The sequence below is a fragment of the Strigops habroptila genome, chromosome 2 (genome assembly GCF_004027225.2).
Source record: "Strigops habroptila isolate Jane chromosome 2, bStrHab1.2.pri, whole genome shotgun sequence".
Classification (NCBI taxonomy): Eukaryota; Metazoa; Chordata; class Aves; order Psittaciformes; family Psittacidae; genus Strigops; species Strigops habroptila.
The window spans coordinates 88908436-88926656 of record NC_044278.2 but is presented as its reverse complement, the minus strand read 5'-3'; the positions used below and the strand labels follow the sequence as shown (position 1 = coordinate 88926656).

Genomic DNA, 18221 nt, shown 5'->3' with positions numbered 1-18221 from the left:
ACAACGAGCTCGAATAGGAAATCCCAGTCGTCCAGGAATTCTAGAAGTCATCATGGACTGGCCAGAGGGCAAAGATTTTGGGACGTCACCAGAAGAGGAGGTGACGCGTGCTGAAGAGGCCCCACCATATAATGAACTGTCAGAGAGTGAAAAGCAATATGCCTTGTTTACTGATGGGTCCTGCTGTATTGTGGGAAAGCATCGGAGATGGAAGGCAGCTGTGTGGAGTCCCCTGCGACAAGTTGCAGAAACTGCTGAGGGAGAGGGTGAATCGAGTCAGTTTGCAGAGGTGAAAGCCATCCAGCTGGCCTTGGACATTGCTGAACGAGAAAAATGGCCAGTACTTTATCTCTACACTGACTCAGGGATGGTGGCAAATGCCCTGTGGGGGTGGTTGCAGCAATGGAAGCAGAGCAACTGGCAACGCAGAAGTAAACCCATCTGGGCTGCTGCATTATGGCAAGATATCGCTGCCCGGGTGCAGAACCTCGTGGTGAAGGTACGCCACGTAGATGCTCATGTACCCAAGAGTCAGGCCACTGAGGAACACCAAAATAACCAGCAAGTGGATAAAGCTGCTAAGATTAAAGTGGCTCAGATGGACATGGATTGGCAACATAAGGGTGAATTATTTTTAGCCCGGTGGGCCCATGACACCTCAGGCCATCAAGGCAGAGATGCAACATATAGATGGGCTCGTGATCGAGGGGTGGACTTAACGATGGACACTATTGCCCAGGTTATTCACGAATGTGAAACATGTGCTGCAATTAAGCAAGCCAAGCGGTTAAAGCCTCTCTGGTATGGAGGACGATGGCTGAAGTACAAGTATGGGGAGGCCTGGCAGATTGACTATATCACACTCCCACCAACCCGCCAAGGCAAGTGCTATGTGCTTACCATGGTGGAAGCAACCACCAGATGGCTGGAAACATACTCTGTGTCCCATGCCACTGCCCGGAACACTATCCTGGGCCTTGAGAAGCAAGTCTTGTGGCGACACGGCACCCCAGAGAGAACTGAGTCAGACAATGGGACTCATTTCCGGAACAACCTCATAGACACTTGGGCCAAAGAGCATGGCATTGAGTGGGTATATCACATCCCCTACCATGCACCAGCCTCTGGGAAAATTGAACGGTACAATGGGCTGTTAAAAACTACACTGAGAGCAATGGGTGGTGGGACTTTCAAACACTGGGATACACATTTACCAAAAGCCACCTGGTTGGTTAACAGTAGGAGATCTGCCAACAGGGCTGGCCCAGCCCAGTCAGAAGTTTTACGTACTGTAGAGGGGGATAAAGTTCCTGTGGTGCACATAAAGAATTTGTTGGGGAAGACAGTCTGGGTTATTCCTGCTTCAGGTAAAGGCAAACCCACTCGTGGGGTTGCTTTTGCTCAGGGACCTGGATATACTTGGTGGGTAATGTGGGAAGATGGGGAAGTCCGATGTGTACCTCAAGGGGATTTGATTTTGGGGGAAAACAGCCAATGAACTCAATTGTATGCTGTTGCCTGCTCTATAACACTTTTATAGCCCACTAGCTAGATATCTTCAGGTCGCCAGCAATTGACCCTGACTTCCCTCTGATCATCACCTCAACAAAGAATGAATTTTGAGGAAACCAGACAAGCTCAGCAGTGACCAGACGAATTTGGCGGTATCATCAGCAGGCAGCAACCCAACACTACACACCGTTCCTCCTGCCCTGAAAGATTATTACAAGAGATGGAGCCTGACATCATGGACTGGATGAGTTCAGCAATTTTACAGGGATTGGTCCATGGACTAGGGAATGATATCTTTCTCTGTGTGTGGGTGTGGGTGTATATATATGTGTATATATGGGACAGGGGTGATGGTGTGCTGAGAGATGTGGGATCTGAGCATGACGTGAATGGTATGGAATAAGGGGTGGATACTCTCCTGGGTTCAGCTATAGCAGTCATTTTTCTCCTTCTTAGTAGCTGGTGCAGTGCTGTGTTTTTTAACTTTCAGCCTGGGAACAACGCTGATAACACTGATGTTTTTAGTTGTTGCTAAGTAATGTTTATTCCAACCAAGGACTTTCTCAGTCTCATGCTTTGCCAGGGAGGAGGGGAAGCCGGGCGGAAGCAGAGACAGGACACCTGACCCAAACTAGCCAAAGGGGTATTCCATACCACAGCACGTCATGCCCAGTATATAAACCGGGGGGAGTTACCCGGAAGGCCCAGATCACTGCTCGGGTTGGGCTGGGTATCGGTCGGCAGGTGGTGAGCAATTGTATCCTCTCCCCTTGTTATTTCACTAATCATTATTATCATTGGTGGTAGCAGTAGTGGTTTGTATTATACCTTAATTGCGGGGCTGCTCTTATCTCAACCCGTGGGAGTTACATTCTTCCGATTCTCCTCCACATCCCTCCGGGAGCGGGGGGAGGAAGGGGGGGAGTGAGCGAGCGGCTGTGTGGTTCTGAGTTACCGGCTGGGCTCAAACCACGACAACAATGCTGAAGTAATATAGTACAGAAGCCATTACAGCACATACTCACATATTGTATTATAATGTATTGCATTACATTTGTTGTCTATGTATATATTTATATTTTCTTTCTGTTTCATAACAGAATAATGCTATTGCAGTATTACAGATCTGAATTATTTTTTTCTGTTACAGTCATGATAGTTGCTGTAAATGTGAATTTTTATAGTGGTGTTTTGTCTAAACACATGTGCATTTATATAGCCACTTTCTTTAAGTTACTCCTGGGGTAAGTACACATTAAAAAGAGCATTCAAAATTGAAGAGGGATACCTATTCTTGTTAGGAAAAAGCTAGTCTGCTTCAGGTAATTTTTGTAACATTGATAGGCTAGAGGTATTCTACTGGTTTAGAAGTAGAAAGCATATCTCACTATTTAACCAACGACCCAGCCAACCCTGTTAGATATCGTGTAAAACTTTCAAAAACTTCTGCTATAGTTTCTGGTTATCATCTGTCCTGTGATTAAGGCAAGCAAAAAGGCCTCTGTGACACTTGTGGCTTTTAGTGAATTTAAAATAAAGCTAAAATCTAGAAATCAGTGACAGCAACAGTTGCTATTCCAGCTGTTGATAGGTAATTGGATTAAAATAATGAGCACATATTTCTGTTTGGTAATTACTGTACTTCCCTCAAAATACTCTTGTGCAAAGGTAATTGTACTGGAGAGTTTCAAAGATGCGCTTTTATTTCCACGGCTACTATATTTTACAAAATGCAGTGATGATATCAGTTTAATTTATTACAAGGGGATAGAGGTATATTTTATAAAATATTATATACATTCCAACATCTGATCTGTGAAGTGATATATTGGGATCTTTTAATGGAAAGGTTAAAATGGGAATACAACTGTTCACTGGGACTACACCATGTGGGTGCCACTGCCCTAAATAAGCCATGATTTTTGACTTGGAGACCCTATTGAAGCTTGCTTGTGAGTCTGGGATATAAGCAGCAGCACCCTCCAATGTGTGTCAGTAGGCCCTAGATTTGCAGCTTCAAGAGTTGCTATCTCACGGGCATGACCAGAGCTGTAGAAGCTTCTCTTCTACTACCTTCTACCATAATGTCAAACAAGTAATGAAGTGGTCTAAGTCAATCTATGCAACTGAGGCTTTGAAATCCTGGATGGGGAGATCTATAATCTAGATTTAGGATGCCTGAGTTTTGACCTGCGAGTGAAATAGGACACAAACTATTGCTATGCTGAGGCTCAGGCTGACGTTGACTATGCACTGCAGAGATATTTACAGTCTATGTGTATATTAGAGGACCTGAGAGCTCTTCTGAATTCCTAGGTCTGGATGTTCACCTGAGCTGTTCCTAGTGCCCTCATGGCTTGAGGTCTATGCAGACCCCAACTCCAATCCACTACCCTTCACTGTCATTGTCATGACAACTTCAAGTTCTAATTTCCACAGAACACAAAAATAAGTAAGCAAAGAAATGGGAGCTGCAGAAAGATACAAACACATGCATGATGTGGAGACTAAGTATCCCACTGCCGTGTATCCCAATGCACTCCAGTAACTAGGTTCAAATTAGCTGTAGTGTCCTTGCGTTGTAGTAAACTCTCCTGATTAAATCCCCATTGAGGCTATGAGCAAGCTGTCACTTCTAAAACAGCCATCAGTCTCTTTGGTATTATCAAAACTAACAGCTTAGAAGCCCCAGGAGCAGCGAGCAATTAAGCATTGCTGAAATTCACCTTTAGATAGCATCCTGAGTTGTGTCAAATTCAGATTGCCTTAATCTGTATATACAAATCCAAGGACCATATTTTTCTCTGCCATATATTAAGGAGAATATTTAAACTATAGGAAAAAGATGAAATACTGTTCTCCAAGATATAGCTTTAACTGTCCTTGTAGTGGCTTATGTCCTATTAGATAAGGCTGCTTTCTCAGTTGCTGTTGGATATAAATGTAGAAAAAAAGGGATAAAAAAAGACCCTGTGTTTTTGAACTCACCAATCTGCTACTGAATTTGCAGTTATTTAGGAGGTTCAAAGTTTACATCAAAGTCATCAAGTATGTCTTGTAATATCAAAAAATTATATTGTTGTACGGAGAGAGGGAAGTATAACAAGTTTATGCTGCTTTTACTTTCAGTGCACATTAATTCCTTGCTTGAGTACATGGTTAATAACACTTAGTAAATATGTTTGCAAATCCCAGTGATCTTGTGAACTGTAGCACACATTATTTTCCACTGGATATCTTGAATATTATTTTTTTTTTTTAATTAGAAAAGTGCATTCCATCCTCTCAATGAACCAACTTGACAAGTGACCAGTAATGTAACTTAGATAGTATATGGTAGTTACAGTTAGCAATCCAGAGAAATATAGGTGTCTTGATTGCACAGTGACATGATACATTAGAAATTAGCAGCTATTTGGGTAACTATGATGCCCTAGTTTCTCCTATTACTTTAGGCATGCTACAATGTAGGTATCTACATATGTTTCCTTTTGCAGCCAAAGACAGAGAAATGGTGGTTCAGGGTGCAATACAACAGTCCTGTTTTAGACATCTACCTCAGGATGATACTTTGAACTGCTCCTTAGATGCACTCATCTCTCCTGTGTGATTCACTGTATCTTGCACATTTCTGTGTGTAATCATGTGGATTTCACTCCCAGTTATTCCTGAAGCAGTGCCTCCACAGCAAAGCAGCCATAAACTGTAAAGCAGGCATCCTCAGAATACTCACCCTTTTCCCAAGTAGTACAGAAGCATACAACTTCTCCATACTTTTCCGAGCATCAGCAGAATGGCTAAATGAAACAGATGTGACTAGTCTATGACCAAACTAACAGTATTTTATCCACTGCGGATCACAGAACCCAGGAAGTGTTTGAGGCCAGGTTGAATGGGCTTTGAGCAACCTGGTCTAGCGGAAGGTGTCCCTACTTATGGCAAGGGGGATTGCATCTAGGTGGTCTTTAAGGTCCCTTCCAACTCTAACCACTCTATGATTCTGTGATAGGACTTTGTAACAACTTGTTTCAGCCAGTTTGTGTTTGTGTTTTAGGCACCATAAACTTAGTCTTTCTATATTTATTTGCATGATACAACTGGTAAACTTTTAACCTTCCACACAAACATTACAGTCTATAGGATGGGACCACTTTTCATAAATTTCTATTTCAGCTTCCATAGATCTTGAAACCACTTTAATGTGTCAGGGAGGGAATCTTGATAAAATCACTGTATATAAAAGCCTGAAGAGAAGAGATGTGAGTCTGTTTCTTTCAGGCTCAAAAAGCCCCTTCTGAACCTAGAGAATTCCTGATTTATAAATCCTACCAAATTGGACAATTGCTGCATTCTTTTCATCACCACAAGGGAGAATCTTGTTTCATTCTTTGAAAGGGGAGCTGTAAGTAAGCAACTTACCTTCTAGGCAGGGTACTGTGTCAGGGATTGTAAGTGGCTGGAGGCATCTTCTGATGAGATTTCAGTCAGCCAGCAGACTTCAGAGATGGTCAGGCTGTTAGATATACATCTGTCACCAGTGATTCCCATGCTTACATCAAGGTAGCTCCTCAGGCAGCCCAGAGGTTTCCTGGATTCATTCTGACTTGCTTAACCCCCTCCAGGCCCTATAGGGGAAGATGTAAATCTAACTCTGAGCTCTGAATCCCACTGTGTGCTTGGGAAGAGAAGTTGAAGTGGAAATTTGTCAAATCCTTATTTTTGATCTAGCTCATTCTTTCTCTTTCTGTGGCTCAATGCACTCTAAATTATTCCCTGCAACAGCCTCAACAGAAGATAATCATTGGCAATGCTGGCTGAGTCATGTAAACACTTATTCCCACCATATGAGAATATCTGGACAATCAGGAAATCCAGAGAGAAGCTGCCTCTATTCCTAGCTAGCCAGGTCTTCTTAAAATTGGATAATGTGGTGGATAGCCCTGACAGAAGATCTCAAATATTTGAATTATGGAGAATTATGTAACAGAATGTTGTTAGCTAGATGAAGGAAAGCAATTTTTGTACTATCACTAGAACTGTGCTGAAATTAAAATCAGTTGAGATGGCATTGTGAGCAATGATTAGAGAGACAACAGCTATTTGTTGCTGATTGGAGAGGCAGCAAATAAGGCAGGAGTGATGAAAGAAATGCTTTGATTTGTAACTGGAGAAATGATTTTTTGGGTTTTTTTTTTAAGCCTCTGATGAAAAAATAACGATCAGATATTAGGTAGCACAGTTTCTCCTGAAGATTTTTTAGGAAGAGAGATGGACTATCAGATTTTAGAATTGCCAAACATTATGAACTATTCTCAGTGCACTAAGCAATGGTAGGACAGCTGGGCCAAATGACAGCAGTTAGAAACAGATTAGGAGGGTAGACTTTTTTTTTAGATCACTAAGTAAAAGATGTGAGAGACTGCAGAAGTAAGTAAAGAAAGAAACTGTATGGTATAGATAAAATGGAGAAAGTATTACTCTTAAGGAAACTGATACAGGTAGAGATTATATTATTGCTACTTCCGACAGAAGTTTATTATATTAACAGAATAAAACTGCTTTCTTACCTCAAAAGAAATTGAAAATAAAAGGGTAGCCATTTATGTTGAAGTAATAATGTCATGGGATATTTAACAAAGACTGCTAGTGGCCTCAAAAATTAAAGCTAAGTAGGAATTGGACTCTGTATTCCATGGTAATGCTTGGTGGAGCATCACAAATACATCTCTGCTGTAGAGGGAGCAAAGATAATGCCAGCAACAATTTTAATATATTTTCTCTAATAACAATGTCAGTTCCACATTTTTCAACAGTACTTACTCGTGCTGTCAATCTGTGAATGCTCATCAGTAATACACATTCACTAAACTATAAATAAATTAATATCTATTTCAGTATCTATTCCAAATTTTACCATTAATACATAAAATTATAGAATGGTTTGGGTTGTAAGGGACCTTGAAAGTTCACCTAGTCCACCCCTCCCTGCAAGGACATTTTTCACTAGATAAGGTTGCTCAAGCTGTCCAACCTCACCTTGAACACTTCTATAGGGATGAGGTAGCCATACCTCTAAGCAACTTGTCCCAGTGCTTCAGCACCATCAACATGAAAAAATTTCTTCTTTATATCCAGTCTAAATCTACCCTCTTTCAGTTTAAAACCACTGTCCTGTCACTACAGGTCCTGGTACAAATTCTTTTTCCATCTTTCTTATAAACCCCCTTTAGACATTGAGAGCCCACAATAAGGTCTCCCCAGAGCCTTCTGTTCTCCAGGCTGAATAACCCCAGCTCTCTCAGCCTATCTTCACAGGAGAGGTGGGCCAGCTCTCTGACCATTTTCATGGCCCTCTCTGGTGTCCTGGGTTCAGCTATAGCAGTCATTTTTCTCCTTCTTAGTAGCTGGTGCAGTGCTGTGTTTTTTAACTTTCAGCCTGGGAACAACGCTGATAACACCGATGTTTTTAGTTGTTGCTAAGTAATGTTTATTCCAACCAAGGACTTTCTCAGTCTCATGCTTTGCCAGGGAGGAGGGGAAGCCGGGAGGAAGCAGAGACAGGACACCTGACCCAAACTAGCCAAAGGGGTATTCCATACCACAGCACGTCATGCCCAGTATATAAACCGGGGGGAGTTACCCGGAAGGCCCAGATCACTGCTCGGGTCGGGCTGGGTATCGGTCGGCGGGTGGTGAGCAATTGTATCCTCTCCCCTTGTTATTTCACTAATCATTATTATCATTGGTGGTAGCAGTAGTGGTTTTGTATTATACCTTAGTTGCGGGACTGCTCTTATCTCAACTCGTGGGAGTTACATTCTTCCGATTCTCCTCCCTATCCCTCCGGGAGCGGGGGGAGGAAGGGGAGGAGTGAGCGAGCGGCTGTGTGGTTCTGAGTTACCGGCTGGGCTCAAACCACGACATCTGGACCTGCTCTAAACGGTCCATGTCCTTGTTTTGTTAGGGTCCTCAGAGCGGAGCACAGCACTCCAGGTGGGGTGTCATAAGAGTGGAGTAGAGAGGGAGAATCGTCTCCCTTGACCTGCTGGTCATGCTCCTTTTGACGTAGATCAGGACACAATTGGCTTTCTGGGCTGTGAGTCCACATCGCCAGCTCACGACCAAGCCCTCTGCAGGACTGCTCTCAACCTATTCATCCCTCAGTCTGTACTGGTACTGAGGATTGCCTGACCTAGGTGCAGGACCTTGCACTTGGCCTTGTTGAACCTCATGAGGTCCACATGGGCCCACTCCTCAAGCTGGTCAAGGTCTCTCTGGATGGTATCCCTGTACCTACAGAACTCATATGTAACCTTTTATATGCAACCTTTTTTAATAGGTATTTTATCAAGAACAACAAAAAAGAAAAAGAATTTTCTCAAAATATAATTGAGAGGTCAAGCAAAATACTTAATGTCGTTACAGAAAAAAAGAAATCTACCAGAAGGTTCTTCACTGCTAAATCTGTGTCCTCATTTGAACTGAAGAGACAGAACGTATGCTTTACTAGTAGCAGTGGCTAGACCAAAAAAAAAAAAAAAAAAAAAATCAACGAGTCATTTAATCCAGTAACTTCTGCCAAATATTTAATAGGATGGCAAGAATTCTTCATAATTAGAACAGATGAAAACCAAAGAAAACCATTTAAACTGACTTTTTGGCAGAACGAGAGATTTGGGATGGAAAATGTTGAAAGACAAAGGGAAATGAAACACAAAGCACCTGGTGCTTTGTACATTTCAAGTAGATGAATCTCCTTGTCAATTCAATCCAAAATAAAATAAGTTTCATCTACCTAAAACACAGTGGCACCTTGTGTTTCTCCTTCCCTTATTGCCTCACCTAACCGACTAATGGTGCACCACAGCCAAGCTACCTTAAAGTCGGACAACTCTCCAGAATGCATTCTGGGAATTGTAGTCCAGATGGGGAGTGCACGCCACAGAGTAATTGAACGCCTATGGACAACAAAGTACCATTCATATGACCTTACACAAAGTAATATGAATATAACCTGAAATTAAATTTTTCATCTTTATTTTCCCAGCAGGGAAAAAAAGAACAAAAAAAAAGGAAAAAAACCCCACCAAACCCCAGCTCACAATCATTTTTGCAAATGTATTTTTTTTTTTTAATTTAAGAAAAAATCCTTGCTCTGTTTACAACTTCTATGTGATATGATATTTATAGTATTTTTGGGAAAATTTCTGTGGTAATAAGAGAGTGATGGAACAACAGGTTAGGCACATGAACTTCACTTAGTCCAATCTCCTACCTAACAACACAAAAGGTCAACTAACATAAGAAAGCTTTCATACTCCACCTAGACAGCCTTCTTGGCCAAAACATGAAATTATCTGCCAAATTTACAATCTATCTCCTATTTTGATTTGACATACTGGGGTTATTTTAAACTTCATAAAAGGAAGGAAATTGCAGGCATTAGTAACTCTAATGCTTCACAAATGTACAAAAGGGTACCAAATGGCACAATATATGTGCTTTCAATATTTCCTACCGATACAAACTGGCCATGCAGGATGCTGACCTATCCAGATGCTCCACAATCCTGAAATAATAATTCTAAGTAGACTTGCATAAGAATGGAAAAGAGCCAATGTAAATATTTTTACTCCCAGTTGCACCATTTTTCTTAGTTGCTGTAATGTGCCATCCAGATTGAGGTCACACCTCCTAGGGAATTACTGCAGCATGATAACAGGTTTTGTCGGCTAATTTCTATCTTCATAAGTTATCATGTTTTGGGTTTTATTAGGGTAACCCCAAAGAACATTGCTGAAATGGAGGCCAGTGAAGTAGAAGAATCTTTATCTTTCTTCTTCTGCACAATAGATTCCAGTGGTACCCAGTGGGACCTATTCACATGGTGTGTGAGGCAATCTGTAGAGAGAGTCCTCCGTCATTTTTGATAAGTTATATGCTCCAAATTGACTATCAAACAGCTTGTTGGCATTGTTGATCATGGAAAAGGTATCTTCTCTATTTAGAGCCTTAATTTCTTCTGGATAATAAAAGAAAAGCACTCTTAACAGCCTTCTCTATAAATTCTGTCTTTAAGTTCCTAAGTCTACATAGACTTAACAGAGTGGATTTTGCTGCATCAGGAAAAAGGTGAATTCTTTGGCCTTGAAGTGCTCCTTTTTTTTTTTTTTTTTGGTTGTTTTTTATGTTTTTTTTCTTTCTTTCTTTCTTACTTTCTTGTTTGCCTGAAAAGAGAATAGTGTCACTTTGTGAAGAAACTACAAAAGAAATAATTTCAGGAGGCATCTTGTCATCTACAAGTAGAAGGATTCACAACTATTTTAGCTGCAAGTCAGAGTGTCTTTTTTGAAACCCCTAACACATTGAATACCAAAGTATTTCTCCATAAATTACCAACCAAAATACTACATGCATCTCTTCAGCATCAGCAGCAGACAACCTGAAAACTTATTTGCTGTTAAAATAATTTCCCAGTTATTCAGTTTAAAAGGAAAGTGACATACACGGTAACACTTATTTTTACATTAGTGCAATTTTCCTTGAAGACAGTGGAAGTTATGCCCACCTACACCAAAGCTGAATTTGACCCATAGTCTTTAGAAATATTGTCTCTTAAAATATTGTTGTCAGCAACCAGAGATCCTCAAATCAATATTCTTAGATTTCTACATTTGCCTTTTTAAAGCCACGGATGCCGTATCATTGAAATTTACTGATTTAAGCAAAATTCCTTTTTTTTTTTTTCTGTTTTTCAACAGGACCTTTCATGTGTTCTTTCAGCAAAACTTTGTCAAAATTAAGAATCTTTTTCACCTGTAGAAGAGGTCTTAAACTAGGCAGAAAGGGGAATACTTTATTTAATAATGAAGTCATCTCCTGTCAATTCTTATTAAACCTAGTCTATAGGCAAGGCTTGTACAGGCCTGTTGAGCAACCAAGTATTTCCTGGACAAGGCAGTCTTTTTGTGGAGCAATAAAACTGATCCATTTCTCCCAAATGTAGATGAACACTGTCTCTGCTTTGACAATGTCTTTTGTTATCTCTTCTTGTTACTATTCAAGTGAAGTTCAAGAGGTACAAACCCAGAAGTTTTACTAGCTCCTGCCTCCCGGCACTTCAAGGGATCTGCACTGTATTTTAGCTACAGAGCCTGGAATCATGGCATTTGTAAGCTTTCCTGCTTTAGAAAGGGCAAACATAAGCACTAGTTTTGTAAACTTCTATCCAATTTGAAAAGCAGGAAAGACAGCAATACTTAGCTTTCCTCTAGGGAACAAGTGAACAACGATACTAATCCAACGATACTGCTCCAACGATACTAATCATGACAGATAAGCTGACAGTGTCATCCTGGTTTTTATCATGCCCCAGCTTTACCGTTTTAATTCCTTCTAGTGCAAATGGCCAGAAAAGCATTTTTGACACTTGCACCCCTTGAAAAGTGTCAGTTCTGTTCACTGGGGTAAGAATTCACAAATGTATTCCAGGTGCCTTGTTTTGTACTACCTATCACTGTCAGTACAACAAACAGAAACAAAGACAGCGTATAAAACCAAGATGAAGATTTCCAGTTTATGGATAAGAAGGTTGAGCTAAAGACAGAACTTTTCATTTTTACAGAAAGATTGAAGTGCACTTTTGTTGGTTCTCAGAATGATTAAAACACAAGCAAGAGACTGATTAGCCTGTATCTCACAAGTGTTGGTGTTAGAGGAGGAGAGAAGTCACATAATCTCACATAGGGGTTTGAAGACTGTTACAGTTTCCGCTGTTTATTCCCTGTGCTGTAAGTTTCTGTTCCCCCCAGTCAAGCTAGGATTTGGGCCAGGTCATAGAAATTACCTTAGTGGAAAAATAACCCTTCAGAAAGAACAAGCAGGGAAGACTGAAGGAGGGGCTAGGAGCAATTTCCACAAGCATTACTACTGAAGAACATGAGTTACAACTTAAAACAAAACAGGAGATGAATATTTTCTAATCAATCCTAGAAAGAAAAAACAGGTGTATATTTGTGTATCTGCAAGACCAACATGAGGAACACTAGGCTGAAGAAACTGTATTGATCTCCAGCTGTTGTCTACTGTCATTGGGAATGTGGCCAGATAGAGAATTTTTACTCATACTGAAACAAATCCTGGTTGTTACAATGAGACAGCAAAATCCTTCCCTAGAAAATACCGATGTGATATGAAAATACAGAAAGTAGGGATGTAATTTCCCAGTTTTCTTAAGACTTCCTAAGATACAGGTTCTATTTATTACGTATTTCTCTTAGCTAGACCTGGCAGCATTTGGGCATTTCACTTGTCAGAACTTTTTCTCGCGTTTAAAATAGAAGATCAAATGAAGAGACCTTTCATCAGTTTTGACTCCTTTCTCATACAGGCACATATCCACTGACATCAGGGATTTTGTTTTAAGCAGGGAATGAAAGTAAACACGTAATAACTTGGCTTAAGACTAAGTGAAGGGACTTTTTTTTCTATTTCCCTTATGGTTGTTTTATGTGTTTTATTTTCTTCCTTTCTCTTAGAACTTATACTGCTGAAGCTGAGGGAAGGTATTTTTTGGTGGGATGCTTAAATAATTCCTATACTCCTTAGGCAGACAGTGAAAAATTTAATAGAATTTCTACAAAACTCTTGAGCTTTTTCCATGTTATACACCTCATTGACATATTACTGGGGATCAACCTTTTTCTGCTTTGGTACACAAATAATTGCATTATTATAGAATCATAGAATCATAGAATCGTAAGGGTTGGAAAGGACCTTAAGATCATCTAGTTCCAACCCCCCTGCCATGGGCAGGGACACCTTGCCCTAAACCACGTGGCTCAAGGCTCTGTCCAACCTGGCCTTGAACACCGCCAGGGATGGAGCATCCACAACCTCCCTGGGCAACCCATTCCAGTGCTTCACCACCCTCACTGTAAAGAACTTCTTCCTTGTATCTAGTCTAAACTTCCCCTGTTTAAGTTTGAACCCATTACCCCTTGTCCTACCACTACAGTCCCTAAGGAAGAGTCCCTCCTCAGCATCCTTGTAGACCCCCTTCAGATACTGGAAGGCTGCTATGAGGTCACCACGCAGCCTTCTCTTCTCCAGGCTGAACAGCCCCAACTCTCTCAGCCTGTCTTCATACGGGAGGTGCTCCAGCCCTCTTATCATCTTCGTGGCCCTCCTCTGGACTCGCTCCAACAGCTCCATGTCCTTTTTATGTTGAGGACACCAGAACTGTACACAGTACTCCAAGCGAGGTCTCACGAGAGCAGAGTAGAGGGGCAGGATCACCTCCTTTGACCTGCTGGTCACGCTTCTTTTGATGCAGCCCAGGATACGGTTGGCTTTCTGGGCTGCAAGCGCACACTGCCGGCTCATGTTAAGCTTCTCGTCAACCAACACCCCCAAGTCCTTTTCTGCAGGGCTGCTCTGAATCTCTTCTCTGCCCAGCCTGTAGCAGTGCCTGGGATTGCCCCGACCCAGGTGTAGGACCTTGCACTTGGCTTGGTTAAACTTCATAAGGTTGGCATCGGCCCACCTCACAAGCGTGTCAAGGTCCCTCTGGATGGCATCCCTTCCCTCCAGCGTATCAACCGAACCACACAGCTTGGTGTCGTCGGCAAACTTGCTGAGGGCGCACTCAATCCCACTGTCCATGTCACCGACAAAGATGTTGAACAGGACCGGTCCCAACACCGATCCCTGAGGGACACCACTCCTTACAGGTTTCCAACTGGACATCGAGCCATTTACCACAACTCTTTGCGTGCGGCCATCCAGCCAGTTTTTTATCCACCGAGTGGTCCATTTATCAAATTGATATCTCTCCAATTTAGAGACAAGGATGTCGTGCGGGACAGTGTCAAACACTTTGCACAAGTCTGGGTAGATGACATCAACTGCTCTGCCGCTGTCCATCAGATCCGTGGCTCCATCATAGAAGGCCACCAAATTGGTCAGGCAGGATTTCCCCTTAGTGAAGCCATGTTGGCTGTCACCAACCACCTCATTGTTTTTCATGTGCCTTAGCATGTTTTCCAGGAGAAACTGTTCCAAGATTTTGCCAGGCACAGAGGTGAGGCTGACTGGTCTGTAGTTCCCCAGGTCCTCCACCTTCCCCTTCTTGAAAATGGGGGTTATATTGCTCTTCTTCCAGTCATCGGGAACTTCACCTGACTGCCATGATTTTTCGAATATGATGGACAGCGGCTTAGCAACTTCATTCGCCAGCTCCTTCAGGACCTGTGGATGGATTTCATCAGGTCCCATGGACTTGTGCACGTTTAGGTTCTTAAGATGGTCTTTAACCTGATCCTCTCCTACAGTGGGCCTAAGGTCTTCATTCTCACAGTCCCTGCATTTGCTTTCCAAGACTTGGGTTGTGTGGTCAGAGCATTTTCTGGTGAAGACTGAGGCAAAGAAGTCATTAAGAACCTCAGCCTTCTCCAAATCCATGGTAGCCAGTTCTCCTGATAGCTTCTGGAGAGGGCCTACATTGTCCCTAGTCTGTCTTTTATTTGCTACGTATCTATAGAATCCTTTCCTGTTATCTTTTACATCCCTTGCCAAACTTAATTCTAGCTGGGCCTTAGCTTTCCTAACCTGGTCCCTAGCTTCTTGGGCAATGCTCCTATATTCTTCCCAGGTGGCCTGTCCTCGCTTCCACCTTCTATAAGTTTCTTTTTTCCCTCTAAGTTTCCTCAGCAGCTCCTTGTCCATCCATGGTGGTCTCCTGGCCCTCCTGCTGCACTTCCTTCTAGTCGGGATGCAACACTCTTGAGCACATAGCAGGTGATCCTTGAATACCGACCAGCAGTCTTGGGCCCCCCTGCCCTCTAGGACTGTATCCCATGAAACCTTATTAAGGAGGTTCCTGAAGAGGTCAAAGTCTGCTTTCTTGAAGTCCAGGGCAGTGAGCTTGCTGCATGCTCTTCTCACTGTCCTGAGGATCTCAAACTCAACCATCTCATGATCACTAGAGCCAAGGCTGCCCTGGAGCATTACATTTCCAACCAGTCCCTCCCTGTTGGTGAGCACAAGGTCCAGCATGGCACCTCTCCTCGTCGGCTCCTCTACTGCTTGAAAGAGGAAGTTGTCTTCCACACAATCGAGGAACCTCCTGGATTGCTTGTGCCAGGCCGTACCGTCCCTCCAACAGATGTCAGGATAGTTGAAGTCCCCCATGAGGACCAGGGCCTGCGAGCGTGAGGCTGCTCCTATCTGTCTGTAGAGCGCTTCATCCACAGAGTCCTCTTGATCAGGCAGCCTGTAACAGATCCCCACCGTAATGTCCCCCATTGCTGTCTTCCCTTTGATCCTGATCCACAAACACTCTGTTACCTCATCACCCGTCCCCAGACAGAGTTCCATACTCTCTAGCCTATCACTGACATAGATAGCAACACCCCCTCCCCATCTGCCTGGCCTGTCTTTTCTAAAGAGCCTGTAACCTTCCATTCCGACATTCCAGTCATAGGAGTCATCCCACCATGTTTCTGTGATACCAATGACATCATATTCCCGTAGCCTTGCACACATCTCTAATTCCTCTTGCTTGTTCCCCGTACTATGGGCGTTTGTATAGAGGCACCTTAGCCGAGCTCCAAATGGAGCCGACTCAATGGCTGGGGCAGCTGGAACATCTCTACATCGCTCCAAGCACTTATTATAGGTGCTGGCAACTGACCAGGAATGTTGGGATGGATCAATGCTCCCCTCCCCCAACACATCTAGTTTAAAGCTTTCCTGACCAGCCTGGCAAGCCTCCTACCAAAACAGCTCTTCCCCTTCTTTGTCAGACCAGCTCCACCAGCCTCCAGTAGATCTGGCCTCCCACATGGAGCCCCATGTTCTAAATAGCCAAACCCCTGACTACGGCACCACCATTCTAACCATTTATTAACCTGCCAGACATGCCTAGCTTTTTTAAGGTCCTCCCCTTTGCCCTGGAGAATCGATGAAAAGACTATCTGAGCTCCAGAGCCCCTAACCACCTCTCCCAGGGCTCTGTAGTCCTTCTTAATGTTTTCCAGGCTACTGCTATCTATATCTCTAGCACCCACATGGACCACTAGGAGGGAGTAATAGTCAGCAGGACTTACTAGAGCAGGCAGCCTCTCAGCAACATCCCTGATCTGAGCCCCCGGCAGGCAACACACCTCCCTCAAGACTGGATCAGGCCGGCAGGTGAATGCCTCTGTGCCTTTCAAAGTAGAGTCCCCTACTACTATGACCCTCCTCTTTTTCCTGGAGGCACCAGTAGCGATCCTCTTTACTGGGGCATCAGCAGGATGCTCATTAGGTGTGGTGGGTGCTTTCTCATTAGCCTCCTGCAGAACCGCGAAGCGGTTCTGGGTGGGGACATCAGATTTAGGAGGAAGCCCCTTGTCGTTAATTGTCCTCTTCCTCCTTTTTTTGTTCGTTTTTCTCGTGACTAATTCCCAGCTTCCTGGGTTGCTGCTCTCCTTCTTTCCTATATGAGCAGTGCTAGACGTTTGCAGCCCCTGCGCAGTTTGGGCCTGGAGCAAGCAGCCCAGCTTCCTCCCAGCTTCCCTGGCATCTTTTAGCTCTCCAACAGCCTCCCGCAGCTCAGCCACCTGCTGCAGGAGGACCTCCACCAGTGCGCACCGAGTACAGCCCTGTCCATCGTGCACCCCCGCCTCACGAGACCAGTCGAGGCACTTTCTACACTCCGAGGTCTGCGCCGCAGCCTCCCCTCTCATCGGCCCTGTCTGGGTGCCTGCGCTGGCCACCGCCGGGGCAGAGCTCCCAGAGCGGGCCCTGGTCCTGAGGCGAGTGCTCACCATCCCGCTCGCTGCCCGCTCGCCCTGCCTGTGCAAACTGCCGCGCCACACCCTGACTGACGTGCCACGCTCTGTTCGCCGCGCTCCTGGTCGCTCGCGCTCCCTGGGATGGGTTTTACCCACTGAGGGCTGGTGCCGTCACTCCTGGCACCGCCCCCTGTGAGTCAGCTGCTCGCGTCAGCTGAGCTGCCAGCTCCTGGGCAAGTCCTGTCGAGGACTTGAGGCTCCCTCGGTCGCTCTTGCCGCTCCGAACTGAGGCTCCGGGACGCTGTGCTTCCCCCCGCTCCCGTGTTAAAGGCGTCCTCTCTGGAGATACTCACCTCGGCAATTATTACTTCACTATAAGGCAAAGGAACAGCTAACAGTTTAAAGTTTGGGGTCAAGTGAAATCTATCTGTAGCTTTATGGGTAACTAGGTTAAGTTACAAGAGTCAAGTGAATATTCATTAGTTGCAGGATGAATACTCAGCATGTAGTAGAAATTTACATTTCTACACGCTTCCAAACCTAATTCATGACTAGTATTGACATTGCACTCACATTACAGGCACTATTTTTTTCCAGAAAAAGGGATAATTGATTTGTAATAATCCTTAAAGTATATTGTCAAAACTTTCTAAAAGAGTGACTTCTTTAGGAATCTGATTGAATTAATGCTCAGGAGTGTTGCGTCCCAACTAGAAGGAAGTGCGGCAGGAGGGCCAGGAGACCTCCACGGATGGATAAGGAGCTGCTGAGCAAACTTAGAAGGGGGGCTGGAAACAGATGATCTTTAAGCTTCCTTCCAGTCCAAACCACTCTATGGTTCTATGACTCTATGACAGTTTGAATTGCCTGATGCTTCAAGAGAGCAGACTTTGGCCTCTTCAGGAACCTGCTTAGTAAGGTTCCATGGGATAT

At 43.7% G+C, this 18221-nt stretch overlaps 1 long non-coding RNA gene across 3 annotated transcripts in view; it reads left to right on the top strand.

The window, feature by feature from the left end:
• The first annotated feature begins 2218 nt into the window (after positions 1 to 2218).
• Positions 2219 to 18221, top strand: part of LOC115604387 — a 47522-nt gene continuing 31519 nt past the window's right edge. For 2 of the 3 annotated variants that reach the window (XR_003990259.1, XR_003990257.1), the window contains exon 1: positions 2219 to 2259. This is a non-coding gene — a long non-coding RNA (uncharacterized LOC115604387). Of the gene's footprint in view, positions 2260 to 8182; positions 8205 to 18221 lie in introns of those variants that run through there. The other variant, XR_003990258.1, reaches the window with a different exon arrangement.